Source organism: Ranitomeya imitator, chromosome 5 (genome assembly GCF_032444005.1).
Source record: "Ranitomeya imitator isolate aRanImi1 chromosome 5, aRanImi1.pri, whole genome shotgun sequence".
Taxonomy (NCBI): Eukaryota; Metazoa; Chordata; class Amphibia; order Anura; family Dendrobatidae; genus Ranitomeya; species Ranitomeya imitator.
In genome coordinates this window covers 565196958-565213152 of record NC_091286.1, presented here as the reverse complement: position 1 = coordinate 565213152, position 16195 = coordinate 565196958, and the positions used below count along the sequence as shown (strand labels likewise).

General features: G+C 43.2%; 1 protein-coding gene across 7 annotated transcripts in view; it reads left to right on the top strand.

Annotated features, from left to right (window-relative positions):
- The window catches only part of SNED1 (sushi, nidogen and EGF like domains 1), a 335409-nt gene that overhangs the window by 238280 nt on the left and 80934 nt on the right, over positions 1–16195 (top strand). The gene's annotated exons all lie outside the window — the stretch shown is intronic.

The following is a 16195-nucleotide window of genomic DNA, read 5'->3' as shown; positions in this document are numbered from 1 at the left end:
TTATATTGCTTGTGTCATCTATTTATATTGCTCTCATTTGATTGGTTTATTGCAAATAGCTGAAAGTTTGTAAATTTTGCTAATGTATCAAATTTGCAATGGAGAACCATTATTAGTTGTATCATATGTGATCACCATCCCTTTAAATCAATATGAGGATGTTTTATAGGTTCAAAATTTTTTGCTTTAAATGGGTTTTCCACTTTTAGAAAAGTGGATGCCAATCGGTCAGATACTAATAAAAACTCAGAGTTAGGCTGCCGTCACACTAGCAGTATTTGGTCAGTATTTTACATCAGTATTTGTAAGCCAAAACCAGGAGTGGAACAACTAGAGGAAAAGTATAATAGAAACATATGCACCACTTCTGCATTTATCACCCACTCCTGGTTTTGGCTTACAAATACTGATGTAAAATACTGACCAAGTACTGCTAGTGTGACGGCAGCCTTAGTGCTCACCGTCCCTCGGTCCAGCATCGGCTCCCCGTGACTGCTCCGGTGTCTGTGTTTTGGCTGCAGTGGTGAAGTCCTACGACAGCACGCAACCATTCACTGAGCTCCGCAACTCTGCTGTTGTCGGTGGCTCGAGCCTTTAAGCTCAGTGATTGGCTGCAGCAGTGATGCAGGCTGTAATCATGACGTCACCGCTGCAGTCAAAATACATAGAGACCAAGAGAGGGTGAATACTCTCTCTATTTGCTTTCTTTACTACTATCTGATCTGGTGGAGTCCACTTTTCTGAAAGTGGAAAATCCCTTTAAGTTGTTTGCATGTATAAAAATAAAATTCTCCCTTTATTTCGATTGCCTGCATGGAATAGTTTCTTCAGGTCCGCTTTCTTCAGTTTCCTGTACCTCTACATAGGCTTAAGGCTCATTTGCACAAGTCGTTTGCAGCCAATAAACAAGCAGTGTTTGACTATATAAAAGTTGAATGGCTCCCATTAATTTGCTTGTTAACATGGCCGGCACAAGTAGTATGGAGACAAAACTACCTCTGCAGCATGCATGTTCTTGGCAGCACATCGCCCTGTGTTTTATGCCACAATAAAAAGTAATCGAACTACCAATTTTCCCATTCATAGGTCAGGGGCACACGGCAGTAGATTCTCTCATTCAAGAGAATTGTGATAGCATAGTGTGATCCGATTCTCTAGAATGAGAGAATCTGAGCACACTCTGAGGAGAAAGTAGATTACAAAATTTCATCACCTTCTCTTTTTAGGTATATTTTTCTTTATTTTTCTTTAAGGGAATGTGTCACATACATTTTTTTTAAAATGATCAATAATACCACATACAAGGGAGAAATACCGTCACACCATGACCAGATCACATATTGCCACCACATAGTAACCGAATAATATCACATACAAGGATCAAATACTGCTATATCATGACCCGACCACATAATACTGCCACATAGTGACCAAATACTACAATGCTTATCATTAATAAAAAAAAACACAATACTAATATTACCAACCATAAGTGCCCTTATACACAGGAGCTCTGCATATTGGATCGCACTGGAACCGATTAAAACCATGTTGTGAGCGAGTCCATAGGATGCATTTGTGCACTGGCTGATGATTGGGAATGACCTTTCTTAAAAAACCTCTTCACCGATTATCAGCCCATGTGAGTGCACCATTAGGACTATTTCAGAAAATCCAAGTAAATCAAGTTTGTGAATAATAATAAAGGTTTTATAGGTTTTCTGAAAGGCATTTATAAATTCTGCTTTTTTTTTTTACCAATGTTTGTTCTCATCTGTGTTCAGCTTGTTGCTGTATTGTGATTTGTGTTAGTTTATTTCTATGGTAATAAATGACATTACTGCAGCTAATGTCAAATCTCTGTTACATTAGACTCGAATAACAGGATTTATGGTTAATTTCATATGGGAGAAAATGCACATTTTTTGTCTTGCTCTGTATAATGCAGTCACCACGTCAAAGTTTTTTTTTTAATCATCCTAATAAGAAAAAAGCAAATATAGAAACCTTGTCACTGTAATTTGTAAAAAACACGTAAATATCAAAATGTAGCCGAGATAATAATGTAGATGGAGCAACAGTGACAATAACAAGTGGAGACAGTAATGTTGGATCTACCTGTCTTCCTTTCTGTAGGTAGACTATATGTAAAAAGTCAGTGCCATAATGAGGACATAATAAAAAAACAACTGTGCACCCCTGAGCTAGATGAGTTTAGGAAAATTCTAAATAGCATGTCCTAACAGGATACAGAGAAGCCAGCACTCCACGTTGAAACCATGCCTACAGGTGGTGACCAATGGCACATGGGTTAGCAGCTATTACCTCAATTTTACCAGTGAAATTGGCAACTATTGATCACTCCATGCAGGTGTGGGTTTTTTTTTAATCAAAAACATTTTTACACCTTACAAAATGGTTGTTGAAAATTAATTAAATTACACAACATTTTCCCAAGAAATTGAGTATAATTTTGTATCAATCATTGTTAATGACAATAATGCAATGCCCAATCTTCCTCTTCCCTGTCTCACCTCTTATGAGAACCATACGCTAGGGTGTTTCTTATCTGAAATATTAAGTCGCTTTTAAAGAAGAATTAAATTAATGTGCCATCTCTTGCCAATGCCTCAGACACCACCCCTGGACATTTAATTCATTCCCCCCACTGTTTACCAAATTTCACAATGGCCCCTCTTTTATTGTGTATTTTTTCCATCAGAATGGTGGTATTTAAAGGTAACCTGTCACCGGAATTTGGCCGGACCGGTTTTCGGCCATATGGGCAGAGTTTTCAGGTGTTTGATTCACCCTTTCCTTACCCGCTGGCTGCATGCTGGCCGCAATATTGGATTGAAGTTCATTCTTTGTCCTCCGTAGTACACGCCTGCGCAAGGCAAGTTGCGGCCAGCATGCAGCCAGCGGGTAAGGAAAGGGTGAATCAAACACCTGAAAACTCCGCCCATATGACCGAAAACCGGTCCCGCCAAATTCAGGTGACAGGTTCCCTTTAAGCAACTCATAGCCTCTCCCGCTGGCTGAGCAATTCTTGCCAACCAGTGGATAGCTATGGTCTTTCTGGATTGATACAGTATTTTGGCTATAGCCAGTTGTCGTGGGAATGAATTCCCATTATCTCACACATAGCCCAACGCACACACACTTTAGGGCTAAGGCTATGTGCACACGTTGCGGATTTCGTGCGGATCCGGCGCATTTTTCTGTGCAGAAATGCTGCAGATCCACAAGTGATTTACAGTACAATGTAAATCAATGAAAACAAAATTTCTGTGCTAATGGTGCGGAAAATTCCGCCCGGAAACGCTTGGGATTACAAAGAAAGACCATGTCACTTCTTTTGTGTGGATCTGCAGTGTTTTTGTACCCATTCCATTATAGAAATCCGCAGGGGTAAAAACTAAGAAATCCACACAAAATCCACATAAAAAACGCATCAAATCCGCACCTGCGTTTTCTGCCAAGAGATGCAGAATCCGCACGAAAAATTCCAGAGGCTAATCCACAACGTGTGTACATAGCCTAAGAGAAATTGTAATTTTAAAGACCTCGAGAATCAATCTATCCTCCTCCTCCCACAACCCAACCAGGTGAGCGCAGGTCCAGAACATACAGACCAAGTCTGCTCCATCTTCCCTACAACGTGGGCAACAATTATCTGTCCTGAGGCCCATCCTGTGTAGTACTTTTGGAGTTCTATATACTCTGTATGAGAAATATTTGTGATCTTTCCCTGAAGACCCTAAAATATCATCCCACTCCATTGAAGTAATTTGTCCCTTATCCCTCTCCCACCTGGATTTAACTACAGCCAGGAATTTCAGAACCCCATGCTAGAAAAATGTTAGGCCCCCTTGAGACTCCGCCCAGGCTCCTCCCCAGCTCCACCTCCACAATCCCACTGCCCACTCTTGGAAACCTTCACTTCTGCACCACGTCTTCACCAATCACACATTAAGAGTTTCCATCGAACACTATATCACATACATAGCCAGCAGCTTTTGTTTTGTTCAAAAGATTTCTTTAAATCTGCCACCACGACAAGGTAGACTCTTTTGGCCGGGCCCTACTCTACTCTAACCTGTTAAACATTTCTTAAAATATATCCAATATTCTTTTTAGGTATATTTTTCTTTATTTTTCTTTAAGGCAGAGGTCCCCAACGTTTCTGACCTTGAGAGCCACATTCAGCTCTGAGAGAGGGTCGCGAGCCACATTCAGCTCCCGCCCCCTTCACAATAATGGTATCCAAAGCTTTTCCACAAAAAATAATCACCCCAAAGCAGTATACAAAGATCCATTGATTCCTACAATACCCTCATTCAGTATTCTCCTATAAAGCACTCCCAAGACACTGTCACATCCAGCTTCAAACACCTCCTCTGACAGGTGGTGTCATATTGTCTCCAGCGTACCATACTTAAATCATCTCAAAACCCTTAAGACCAGTATAGGTGCATCCAGATCTGCTCTTCTGTACAGGACTGCTCACAAAATTCACCATATTCAGATGTGCTCTTCATAATTGTTTGCTTCAACTGGAGCTAATGCACCAAGCTTACAGACAGCTGCGAGCCACAATTCATGGGACCGCGAGCCACATGTGGCTCCCGAGCTACATGTTGGGGACTCCTGCTTTAAGGGAATGTGTCACATACATTTTTTTTAAATGATCAATAATACCACATACATGGGACAAATACCGTCACACCATGACCAGATCACATATTGCCACCACATAGTAACCGAATAATATCACATACAAGGATCAAATACTGCTATATCATGACCCGACCACTTAATACCGCCACATAGTGACCGAATACTACAATACTTATCATTAATAAAAAAAATCCACAATACTAATATTACCAACCATAAGTGCCCTTACACACAGGAGCTCTGCATATTGTGTGTAGTCTACAGGTAATACAAGGATCACCAGTGACATTATACACAAGAGCTCTGTATATTGTGTACCAATAATAAAGGGATCACTAGTGCCATTATATACAGAAGCTCTGTATACAGTGTACAGTACAGAATAAAAGTTTGGACACACTTTCTCATTTAAAGATTTTTCTGTATTTTCATGACTATGAAAATTGTACATTCACTGTTGTGAATTCTGTTGTCAATCTCCCTCCTGTGGTCATGAATGGTACTTCGGCTGGTTCTGTCCATGGGCTTCCTCTGGTGGTTGTGAGTGGAGCTGCTGCTTCTGAGTTTCCTTCCACAGGTGACGAGGTTAATTCGTTAGCTGGCTGCTCTATTTAACTCCACTTAGATCATTGCTCCATGCCACCTGTCAATGTTCCAGTATTGGTCTTGTTCTCTCCTGGATCGTTCTTGTGACCTGTCTTCCCAGCAGAAGCTAAGTTTCTGTTTGCTTTTCTCTGGTTTGCTATTTTTCTGTCCAGCTTGCTGTTTTGATTTTGTCTTGCTTGCTGGAAGCTCTGGGACGCAGAGGGAGCGCCTCCGCACCGTGAGTCGGTGCGGAGGGTCTTTTTGCGCCCTCTGCGTGGTCTTTTTGTAGTTTTTTGTGCTGACCGCAGAGTTACCTTTCCTATCCTCTGTCTGTTCAGTAAGTCGGGCCTCACTTTGCTAAATCTATTTCATCTCTGTGTTTGTAATTTTCATCTTTACTCACAGTCATTATATGTGGGGGGCTGCCTTTTCCTTTGGGGAATTTCTCTGAGGCAAGGTAGGCTTTATTTTTCTTTCTCTAGGGCTAGCTAGTTTCTTAGGCTGTGTCGAGTTGCATAGGGAGCGTTAGGAGCAATCCACGGCTATTTCTAGTGTGTGTGATAGGATTAGGGATTGCGGTCAGCAGAGTTCCCACGTCTCAGAGCTCGTCCTGTATTATTAGTAACTATCAGGTCATTCCGTGTGCTCTTAACCACCAGGTCCATTATTGTCCTTACTACCAGGACATAACAATTCACACTGAAGGCATCAAAACTATGAATTAACACGTGGAATTATATACTTAATTTCGGTGGTTTCACACTATTTTTGTTATGTCTTATATTCTAGGTTCTTCAAAGTAGCCACCTTTTGCTTTGATGACTGCTTTGCTCACTCTTGGCATTCTCTTGAGGAGCTTCAAGAGGTAGTCACCGGGAATGGTCTTCCAACAATCTTGAAGGAGTTCCCAGAGATGCTTAGCACTTGTTGGCCATTTCGCCTTCACTCTGCGGTTCAGCTCACCTCAAACAATCTCGATTAGGTTCAGGTCTGGTGACTGTGGAGGCCAGGTCATCTGGCGTAGCACCCCATCACTCTCCTTCTTGGTCAAATAGCCCTTACACAGCCTGGAGGTGTGTTTCGGGTGATTGTCCTGTTGAAAAATTAATGATGGTCCAACTAAATGCAAACTGGATGGAATAGCATGCCGCTTGAAGATGCTGTGGTAGCCATGCTGGTTCAGTATGCCTTCAATTTTGAATAATTCCCAAACAGTGTCACCAGAAAAGCTCCCCCACACCATCACACCTCCTCCTCCATGCTTCACAGTGGGATCCAGGCATGTAGAGTCCATCCGTTCACCTTTTCTGCTTCGCACAAAGACACGGTGGTTGGAACCAAAGATCTCAAATTTGGACTCATCAGACCAAAGCACAGATTTCCACTGGTCTAATGTCTATTCCTTGTGTTCTTTAGCCCAAACAAGTCTCTTCTGCTTGTTGCCTGTCCTTAGCAGTGGTTTCCTAGCACCTATTTTACCATGAAGGCCTGCTGTACAAAGTCTCCTCTTAACAGTTGTTGTAGAGATGTGTCTGCTGCTAGAACTTTGTGTGGCATTGACCCAGTCTCTAATCTGAGCTGCTGTTAACCTGCAATTTCAGAGGCTGGTGACTCGGATAAACTTATAATCAGAAGCAGAGGTGACTCTTGGTCTTCCTTTCCTGGGGCGGTCCTCATGTGAGCCAGTTTCTTTGTACCGCTTGATGGTTCTTGCCACTGCACTTGGGGACACTTTCAAAGTTTGCCCAATTTTTCGGACTGACTGACCTTCATTTCTTAAAGTAATGATGGCCACTCGTTTTTCTTTACTTAGCTGCTTTTTTCTTGCCATAATACTAATTCTAACAGTCTATTCAGTAGGACTATCAGCTGTGCATCCACCAGACTTCTGCACAACACTAGTGATGGTCCCAACACCATTTATAAGGCAAGAAATCCCACTTATTAAACCTGACAGGGCACACCTGTGAAGTGAAAACCATTCCCGGTGACTACCTCTTGAAGCTCATCAAGAGAATGCCAAGAGTGTGCAAAGCAGCCATCAAAGCAAAAGGTGGCTACTTTGAAGAACCTAGAATATAAGACATAATTTCAGTTGCTTCACACTTTTTTGTTAAATATATAATTCCACATGTGTTAATTCATAGTTTTGATGCCTTTAATGTGAATGTACACATTTTCTTAGTCATGAAAATACAGAAAAATCTTTAAATGAGAAGGTGTGTGCAAACTTTTGGTCTGTGCTGTATATTGTACAGGTAATACAGTGATCACCAGTGACATTATACACAGGAACTCTGTATATAGTGTCAGTGTACAGGGAATACAGGGGTCACCAGTGACATTATAAACAAGAGCTCTGTATATACTGTCAGTTTACATGTAATAGATTGATCACTAGTGAAATTATACATACAAGCTCTGTATATAGTGTCAGCATACAGATAATACAGTGATCACCAGTGACATTATACACAGGAGCTCTGTTTATAGTGTCAATGTACAGGTAGTATCGTTATCACCGGTGACATGTACAGGAGCTTTGTATATAATATACAGTATATAGTGTGAGTGTACAGGTAATACACTGACTCATCGGTGACTTCTTTAGTTGAAGTCCTACATCTTTGCTTTTCTTCATCAAGCGCAGAATTTCATCCCTTCTTCAAGCCAGGACTCATCTCTCCACTTCCAGAGCATATTCCCCACTTTTCCCCCAAACTTCTACACTACGCAGCTGAATACAGACATGCACCCACCATTAATATATAATTAGTTATTATGCAACTCACCATTACAAATATAAATTGTAATCCACCACTATGCCCCAAATAATTATAAATATCCACATTTCTCAGCCAATAAATATATAAATTAATTAGTATAGGTTCCCCCAATTCATTATCAGTCACACTCATGCATCCTCAGCACCCCCCCCCACTCTATACCTCCTGCTCCCCGATTCATTATATTTACATGTCCCTCTCCACTCCAATTCATTATGTCATGTCCTCTCTCGCACCCCCACCCTCAATTCATCATCATTTGGTCTCCCTCATCCTCGATACAGCATCATTTGCTCTCCGCCACACTCAATTCAATTAATTTTATTTAAAAAAAAAAAAAAGTTTTTCATAATTACCTCTCATACGATTCCTTGCAGGCCCTCTGCTTCTGATGTCATGGCGAGTGGCGTAAGTACATGTTGGCGCGTATGCAATGACATTGTGTGTGCGCCGTCACCAGCGCATCACAGAAGAAGCAGAGGGACTCCCTTGGACAACTTTTCCGTGGAGCTTCAGGAAGGCTCCAGGTGCCTCAATTCATTATAATATGCTCCCCCCACCCTCAATTCATCATAATTTGCTGTACCCTGGCCTCAGTTCATCATTATTTGCTCTTCCCATCCCCCACCCTCAAGTCATCATTTGCTGTCGCCTGTCCTTCACCCTAAATTCATCATTTGCTGTCCCAATCCCCAATTCATCATTATTATCCCCACCTCAACACATCATCATTTACTATCCCCGTCCGACAACCACAATTCATCATCATTTGCTCCCCTCAAGCCCATTTAATTCATTTTATTAGAAAAAAAGTGGCGGTATTAGCCTTAATTGGATTCTCATAGTGGTCACCATCACCTTTTGCTATTTTAGGATGCATTATGGGTCTACAAATCCTTTTTATTATATTATATGTAGTTTTATGGCAGTTGACTTAGAGGGCATAAAGCCATCCTGGTCTGGATGAATTACTGATTCAATAACTGTACTTAGTTGGGAGACCAGAATTTTAGCCAAAATCTTAACATCTGTTGTCAGCAATGAGATAGATCTGTAAGAATCAGGCAGTTCTCTATCTTTTCTTTCCTTAGGCAGAACAACTATTACTGCCTCATATAACGACTTTGAGAATACCCGTGATAAAAATGCATTATTAATCAATGTAGTTCGGTAATATTTCTTCCTCAAATTGTTTATACATTTCTATTGGAAGGCCATCTGATCCGGGGGCCTTATCATTAGCCATTTTTCCAACAACCTGATTACGGTAACTTCTTTCAAGGAAGTTGGTTACGGTAATCTAAAAAACCTCTATCTTTATTCTCCAGACAAGGGAGAGTTATTTCTGAGGTAATCCGATAAATATCTTGCAAGTAATTGACCTTAGACAAATATAGATTTACCTTAGACAAATATAGATTAGAATAGAAGCTATACAAGACCTTTAGTATATCCAGGGTTCTATCGGCACTATTGCCCTCTATATCCCTCTATTGACATATAAAAGCATCTTCTTTTAGGGCCTTGGCCATCTTTGCAAGTAACCGACCCGTAGTTTCTCCCTTCTCATAGAATTGCTGTTTTAATAACATAGGAAAGATATATATCTTGGTACCGTGTTAGCCAGTAGATAGAAAAATACTGTATTTAGAATTGAGAGTCCTCAGTGGTTGATACCTTTTAATGGCTAACTGAAAAAGATGGTAACAAATTGCAAGCTTTCGAGGCTACTCAGGTCCCTTCATCAGGCAAAGACTAATACAAATTCTGAAGAATCACATATTTATGCACAATACAGTACAGCCCAGAAAAAATGCCATAGATAAGACAGGTGATGTGAAGCAGACCTACGATTATGTGAGAGTGATAGACAGCTGTGACCTCAAATATTGGAACAGTTCATAGATAAGGAGTGTGAATGTTTTATTTTCCTCTTATTGGGGTCTGGTTCTGTGTTATGATGCCCCCCACACGGCCTGAGGAGCAAATTCCTTAAAGGGAACCTGTCACTCCCAAAATCGATGGTGAGGTAAGCTCACTGTCATCAGGGGCTTATCTACAGCATTCTGTAATGCTGTAGATAAGCCCGCGATGTAACCTGAAAAAGAAGTTAGATTATACTCACCCGGGGCGGTCCCGCTGCGGTCCGGTCAAATGGGTGTCTCAGGTCTGCTCCGGCGCCTCCCATCTTCATTCCATGACATCCTCTTCTGGTCTTCACGCCACGGCTCCGGCGCAGGCATACTTTGCCCTGTTGAGGGCAGAGCAAAGTACTGCAATGCGCAGGCGCCGGGCCTCTCTGACCTTTACGGCACCTGCACACTGCAGTACTTTGCTCTGCCCTCAACAGGGCGTGAAGACCAGAAGAGGACGTCATGGAATGAAGATGGGAGGCGCTGTTCCGGACCTGAGACACCCATCGGAGCGGGATCGCCCCTGGGTGAGTATAATCTAACCTCTTTTTCTCCTCTTTCAGGTAACATCGGCGGCTTATCTACAGCATTACAGATTGCTGTAGATAAGCCCCTGATGACGGTGAGCTTACCTCACCATCGATTTTGGGGGTGACAGGTTCCCTTTAATTGATGTAAAAAGACATAAATCCATGCGACACATTCATTCCTGCACTGAGTGTGTCAAAGGTCGTCATCAGTTTATATTCCCAGACTCTTCTGTCTCTCTGAGATTTGAAATTACCCTTTAATACAAGTAATCTCATGACCATGGTGCTGTGATCAGGGAGACAACATTTTTTTTGCCACAGATAGATCTATTCTTTTTTCTCTTATTGAGTGGCGATGAGAGTTCATCCTTGTTCTCAGTTTTTGCCCTGTCTCCCCTACATACAGACCCCCAGTTGGACATTTAGTACAAATAATTAGGTACACCACATTAGATGTGATGCAGCTGAAAGTACCTGGGAGTGTAGTCCTGATGTGAATTGGGGATCTTTATCTTGTCCGTGGTCATAAATGGATAGGTTTTACATTTTTTCTGGTTGCAAGGAAAGGTTCCTGCAGCTGTTTGAGAGTACAGGGAGCTTCTGACAATGATACTTCATAGATTTTGGGGCTGCCTAAAACACAGTAGTGGGGGTCTGGAAAAATGGATTGTAAGCTGGCATCTTTTTGTAGTAAAGGTGGTAATTTCCGTGCAGCTCCCCTTAGCACCTCCAGACTTGGATTGTAGGTGACTACTAGAGGCACCCGATTATTTTCTTCTTTAGCTTTGTAATGTAGCAGGTGATTCCTTGATATTCTAGTTGCTCTTGTAATTTGGTTTTGAATTGTTCTTGGATAGTAGCCCTGATTCAAAAAAGTCTTTCTGAGGCGACCAAGGTGTTCATCCCTATCCACGATTGTATCTGATGGCTTGGCTGTAGACAATAGAGTTTTTTGTGTGTTTTGGATGGAAACTGTCCCACTTAAGGTACCGTATATACTCGAGTATAAGCCGAGATTTTCAGCCCAAATTTTTGGGCTGAAAGTGCCCCCCTCGGCTTATACTCGAGTCACGGTAGCGGTGGGGTCGGCAGGTGAGGGGGTGAGGGCGCTGAGGTATACTTACCTAGTCCCAGCGATCCTCGCGCTGTCCCTGCCGTCCCACGGGCTTCTGTGCTGCAGTTTCTTCCTCTCTTCAGCGGTCACGTGGGACCGCTCATTACAGAAATGAATAAGCGGCTCCACCTCCCATAGGGGCGGAGCCGCTTATTCATTTCTCTAATCAGCGGTGCCGGTGACCGCTGATAGAGAAAGAAGCTGCGGCACCGAAGACAGGAGGGGACAGCGCGAGGATCGCCAGGACTAGGTGAGTATAGCATATTCACCTGTCCACGTTCCAGCCGCCGGGCGCCGATCCATCTTCCCGGCCGGCGCCTCCATCTTCCCGGCGTCTCTGCTCTCTGACTGTTCAGGCAGAGGGCGCGATGACGCATATAGTGTGCGCGGCGCCCACTGCCTGATCAGTCAGAGACCAGAGACGCCGGGAAGATGGAGGCGCCGGAACGAGACGCCGGGAGCTGCAATCAAGGGAGGTGAGTATGTGTTTTTTTTTCTTTATTGCGGCAGCGGCGGCACAAATTTATGTGGAACATCTATGGGGCACAGTGAACGGTGCAGAGCACCGTATATGGCACATCTATGGGGCACAGTGAACGGTGCAGAGCACCGTATATGGCACAGCACAGCTATGGGGTACAGTGAACGGTGCAGAGCACCGTATATGGCACAGCACAGCTATGGGGCACAGTGAACGGTGCAGAGCACCGTATATGGCACAGCACAGCTATGGGGCACAGTGAACGGTGCAGAGCACCGTATATGGCACAGCACAGCTATGTATGGGGCACAGTGAACGGTGCAGAGCACCGTATATGGCACAGCACAGCTATGGGGCACAGTGAACGGTGCAGAGCACCGTATATGGCACAGCACAGCTATGGGGCACAGTGAACGGTGCAGAGCACCGTATATGGCACAGCACAGCTATGTATGGGGCACAGTGAACGGTGCAGAGCACCGTATATGGCACAGCACAGCTATGGGGCACAGTGAACGGTGCAGAGCACCGTATATGGCACAGCACAGCTATGGGGCACAGTGAACGGTGCAGAGCACCGTATATGGCACAGCACAGCTATGTATGGGGCACAGTGAACGGTGCAGAGCACCGTATATGGCACAGCACAGCTATGGGGCACAGTGAACGGTGCAGAGCACCGTATATGGCACAGCTATGGGGCACAGTGAACGGTGCAGAGCACCGTATATGGCACAGCTAGGGGGCACAATGAACGGTGCAGAGCACTATATGGTTCACACCTATGGGGAAATATGAACGGTGCAGAGCACTATATGGCACAGCTATGGGGAAATAATGATCTATTTTTATTTTTGAAATTCACCGGTAAATGCTGCATTTCCACCCTAGGCTTATACTCGAGTCAATAAGTTTTCCCAGTTTTTTGTGGCAAAATTAGGGGGGTCGGCTTATACTCGGGTCGGCTTATACTCGAGTATATACGGTATGTTGGGCGGTAGATTGGCTTCTGATACAGTGATGTCTCTATTTCATTGCTCTGCAGCTTAATGATGGTGTCCAAAAAGTTAATTTCAGTGCTGGAGTAGTTGAGTGTTAAGTTCATGGTGGGATGAAATTGATTAAACTGTTCATGGAACGTCTTCAGCTGTGGCTCAGACTCCGTCCTGATGATTAAAATATCATCAATGTAGCGGTAGTAGGCCAGAGACCTGATGGGACATGAGGACAAAAAGTCGCTTTCAAGCTTGGCCATGAAAGATTCGCATCCTGAGTAGTCTCGAAAGCTTGCAATTTGTTACCATCTTTTCAGTTAGCTATTAAAAGGTATCAACCACTGAGGACTCTCAATTCTAAATATTGTTTTAATAACATACATTTATTATCGGCCTGTTCTAGTTGGAATGCCTGGATCTGTTTTTGCTATTCCTTCCACTGTGATGGATTTTCAGGGCTATTATTTTGAATAAACAGCAATTCAATATCCCGGAACTCTCTTTCCCAGGTATACTCCTTTCTTTTGTGAGTTGTCCTTAGCAGACTTTTCAAGAAGGCCTTCATAGCAGCTTATGTATGCTGATCCCAAATTAATAGAAAAAAATGCCGATAGTTTCCCCCTGAAATTTTTACAGTCGATAATTTTACGCCAAAATGGGTTAAGCCTCCACCTCTGAGACAACCTAGACCTCTCTGAATTCTCTCTTGCAGGAAATTTGACTCTAAATGGATTACATATATTGTAAAGTCTCCTACAATTATTAAAGGGATATCTGGCCAGTCTGCTAGCTTCATCATTTTTTAGTGGAATGTTAGAGTAAGGTCAGGGTCACACTTGCGTGTGCAATGTGAGAAACCCGCGCATCAATACCTAGCACTGCTGCCGGCACTCGGGACCAGAGCGTTCAGCTGCATGTATTTCTATGTAGCCGCACGCTCCCGTCCTGAGTGCCGGCGGCAGTGTTGGGTATTGATGCAAGAGACTCGCGCGAGTTTCTCGCATTGCACTCGCAAGTGTGACCCCGGCCTAAGGAGCGGGAACATATACTACAACAATGACACATTCAAAATGAGAAATTAAGCAGCATGTTTGTTAGAATTGTCTCAGAAACCGCTTATATTTCAAGATATAAAATTAACTGTTACCCATTACTAAAGTAGCGAATAAATACAACTATACTTGTCAATGTCACCCATTCCAGATATTTTACCCACATATAATCCAGACTTCAGCAGGTTTGCGCTACAGATAGGCTCCCTCTCCACCCTCAACCCAACTGACAAACACCCCCTTCCCTCCCTCAAACAGTATGATATGAACCTACTCTTACCAGTAAGGAATGGGGCCAAAAGCCTCTCACAACCATTCGATGCATGCTTCACAATAAAAAATACCAGAAATAAAATATACTGTATCAATTGTCTCCTACGTAGAGTCCGTCGCTCTAAATATAAAGCATATAACTTGCATATATGCGCCATTAACCATAATACACTTATTACTCACAGCTTCCACATTGATCCTGTCAGGGAGAGAGCATATGTGACATAGACTTCAATCACCCCACATTTTAATCACCAAACCACCAGTGCCCTCAAGAATTTGAATAATTTGTGGAGACTCCTGTTTGATCTGTGGTTCATGAGACTTCAGTCGTCTCAGAGCATCTTTGGGGGGTTCAAAGAAAAAGGTGGAACCCAGCGCAATCACTCTCAGCTTCGCTGGGTAAATCTTGGAATATTGCAGAACTAGTGACCTCATTCTTCTTTAAATGTCTATGTATACCTGGATCTTTTACTTTGGACTTCCACAGAGAAGTCTGGGAAAAAAGAATACTCTCTGCCTTCCAAGTGATAAGTCCTGTTTTTCCCATGCCTTCCTCGGTATTAAATCCCGGTCTCTGTCATGTAAGATTTTAATTATTGTAAGGCCAAGAGGTCTACCCAATGGGTCGGGCCTCATGGGAAGGAACCCTGTGAGCAATTTCCACTGCAAACAGAGGAGAGAGGACTTCTTTGCCGAAGGTATCTAGCCACCACTTTTCAAAAAAGCCCTCCAGGTCTCTCCCTTCCATCTTGTCAGGATTACCCACCAGCATGATATTATGACTCTGCAGGCAGTTTTCCAGATCATCAGTCTTGGCCAATAAAGCAGCAACTGCTTGCTTGTGACTCTGAATGTCTGAACAGGGGGCAGGGTGCCCTCCAGCTCAGTTGACTCTCCCTCCACAGCAGTTGTGCGCTCCGCTATTTTTTGCGCATCATGCCAGATTGTCAGAATGGTCTCCTGTATATAGCCTACCTGGCCTGTTAGTCTGGTCAGTGTGGAAATGCATTTGTTCACAGCGTTCAAAGCATCCATTAAAGATTGAGGTTTCCCTAAGGATTTTACACCAGGGGTGCTCTCTGCATGCTCGGAAATCGCACCAGGAACCTTGATGCTGTGTCATGGAGACTTCCTCCTTCTCCTCCTCATGAACGAATACAGCATTTCTAATACACCATTTCTGTGAGCTGTGGGTGAATGCTCTATGATCGTATTGCTCCAGTCTGGGCGCTGCCTCGCCTCCTACATCTCTCTGACCCTGGCCAAAGGACGCGCCGGCACCATCTTGGATGTCTTGGTGCCACTCCGTCCTTCCTGCTGATCTTTCTTCTTTGTGTCATTTTCACCACCACATCCTGGAAAAAGGAGTCATTATTCCCCTAAATTGCTCCTCGGGATGTGCCTTACAAGACGAGTCCAGTGGGATCTCTCCAGAGACACATACTCACCCCATGCACGCTGCACCACGACTCTAGGTGTGGTTTTACAGATCCAGCCAATGCTAAAAGGCCCTGAGTTAACGTGAATATCCTGAAACCTTGTCCAAAATCTATATCATGGTGGTCACAGATAAGAACTATGGAAATAGAAACACAAATTACACTGGTCAACGCAATTTTTCTGGCAAAAGGGTTTAAAACATATTTTAAGTCAATTTTGGCTGCTGATTACGAATATGAACTCCGTTTTTTGCTATCACATCAGGATTTCGAGATATTTTCAATTTTTGATGAAAATTACTCCATGTTTTATGATAAAAAAACACATGATTTTCGGTACCACA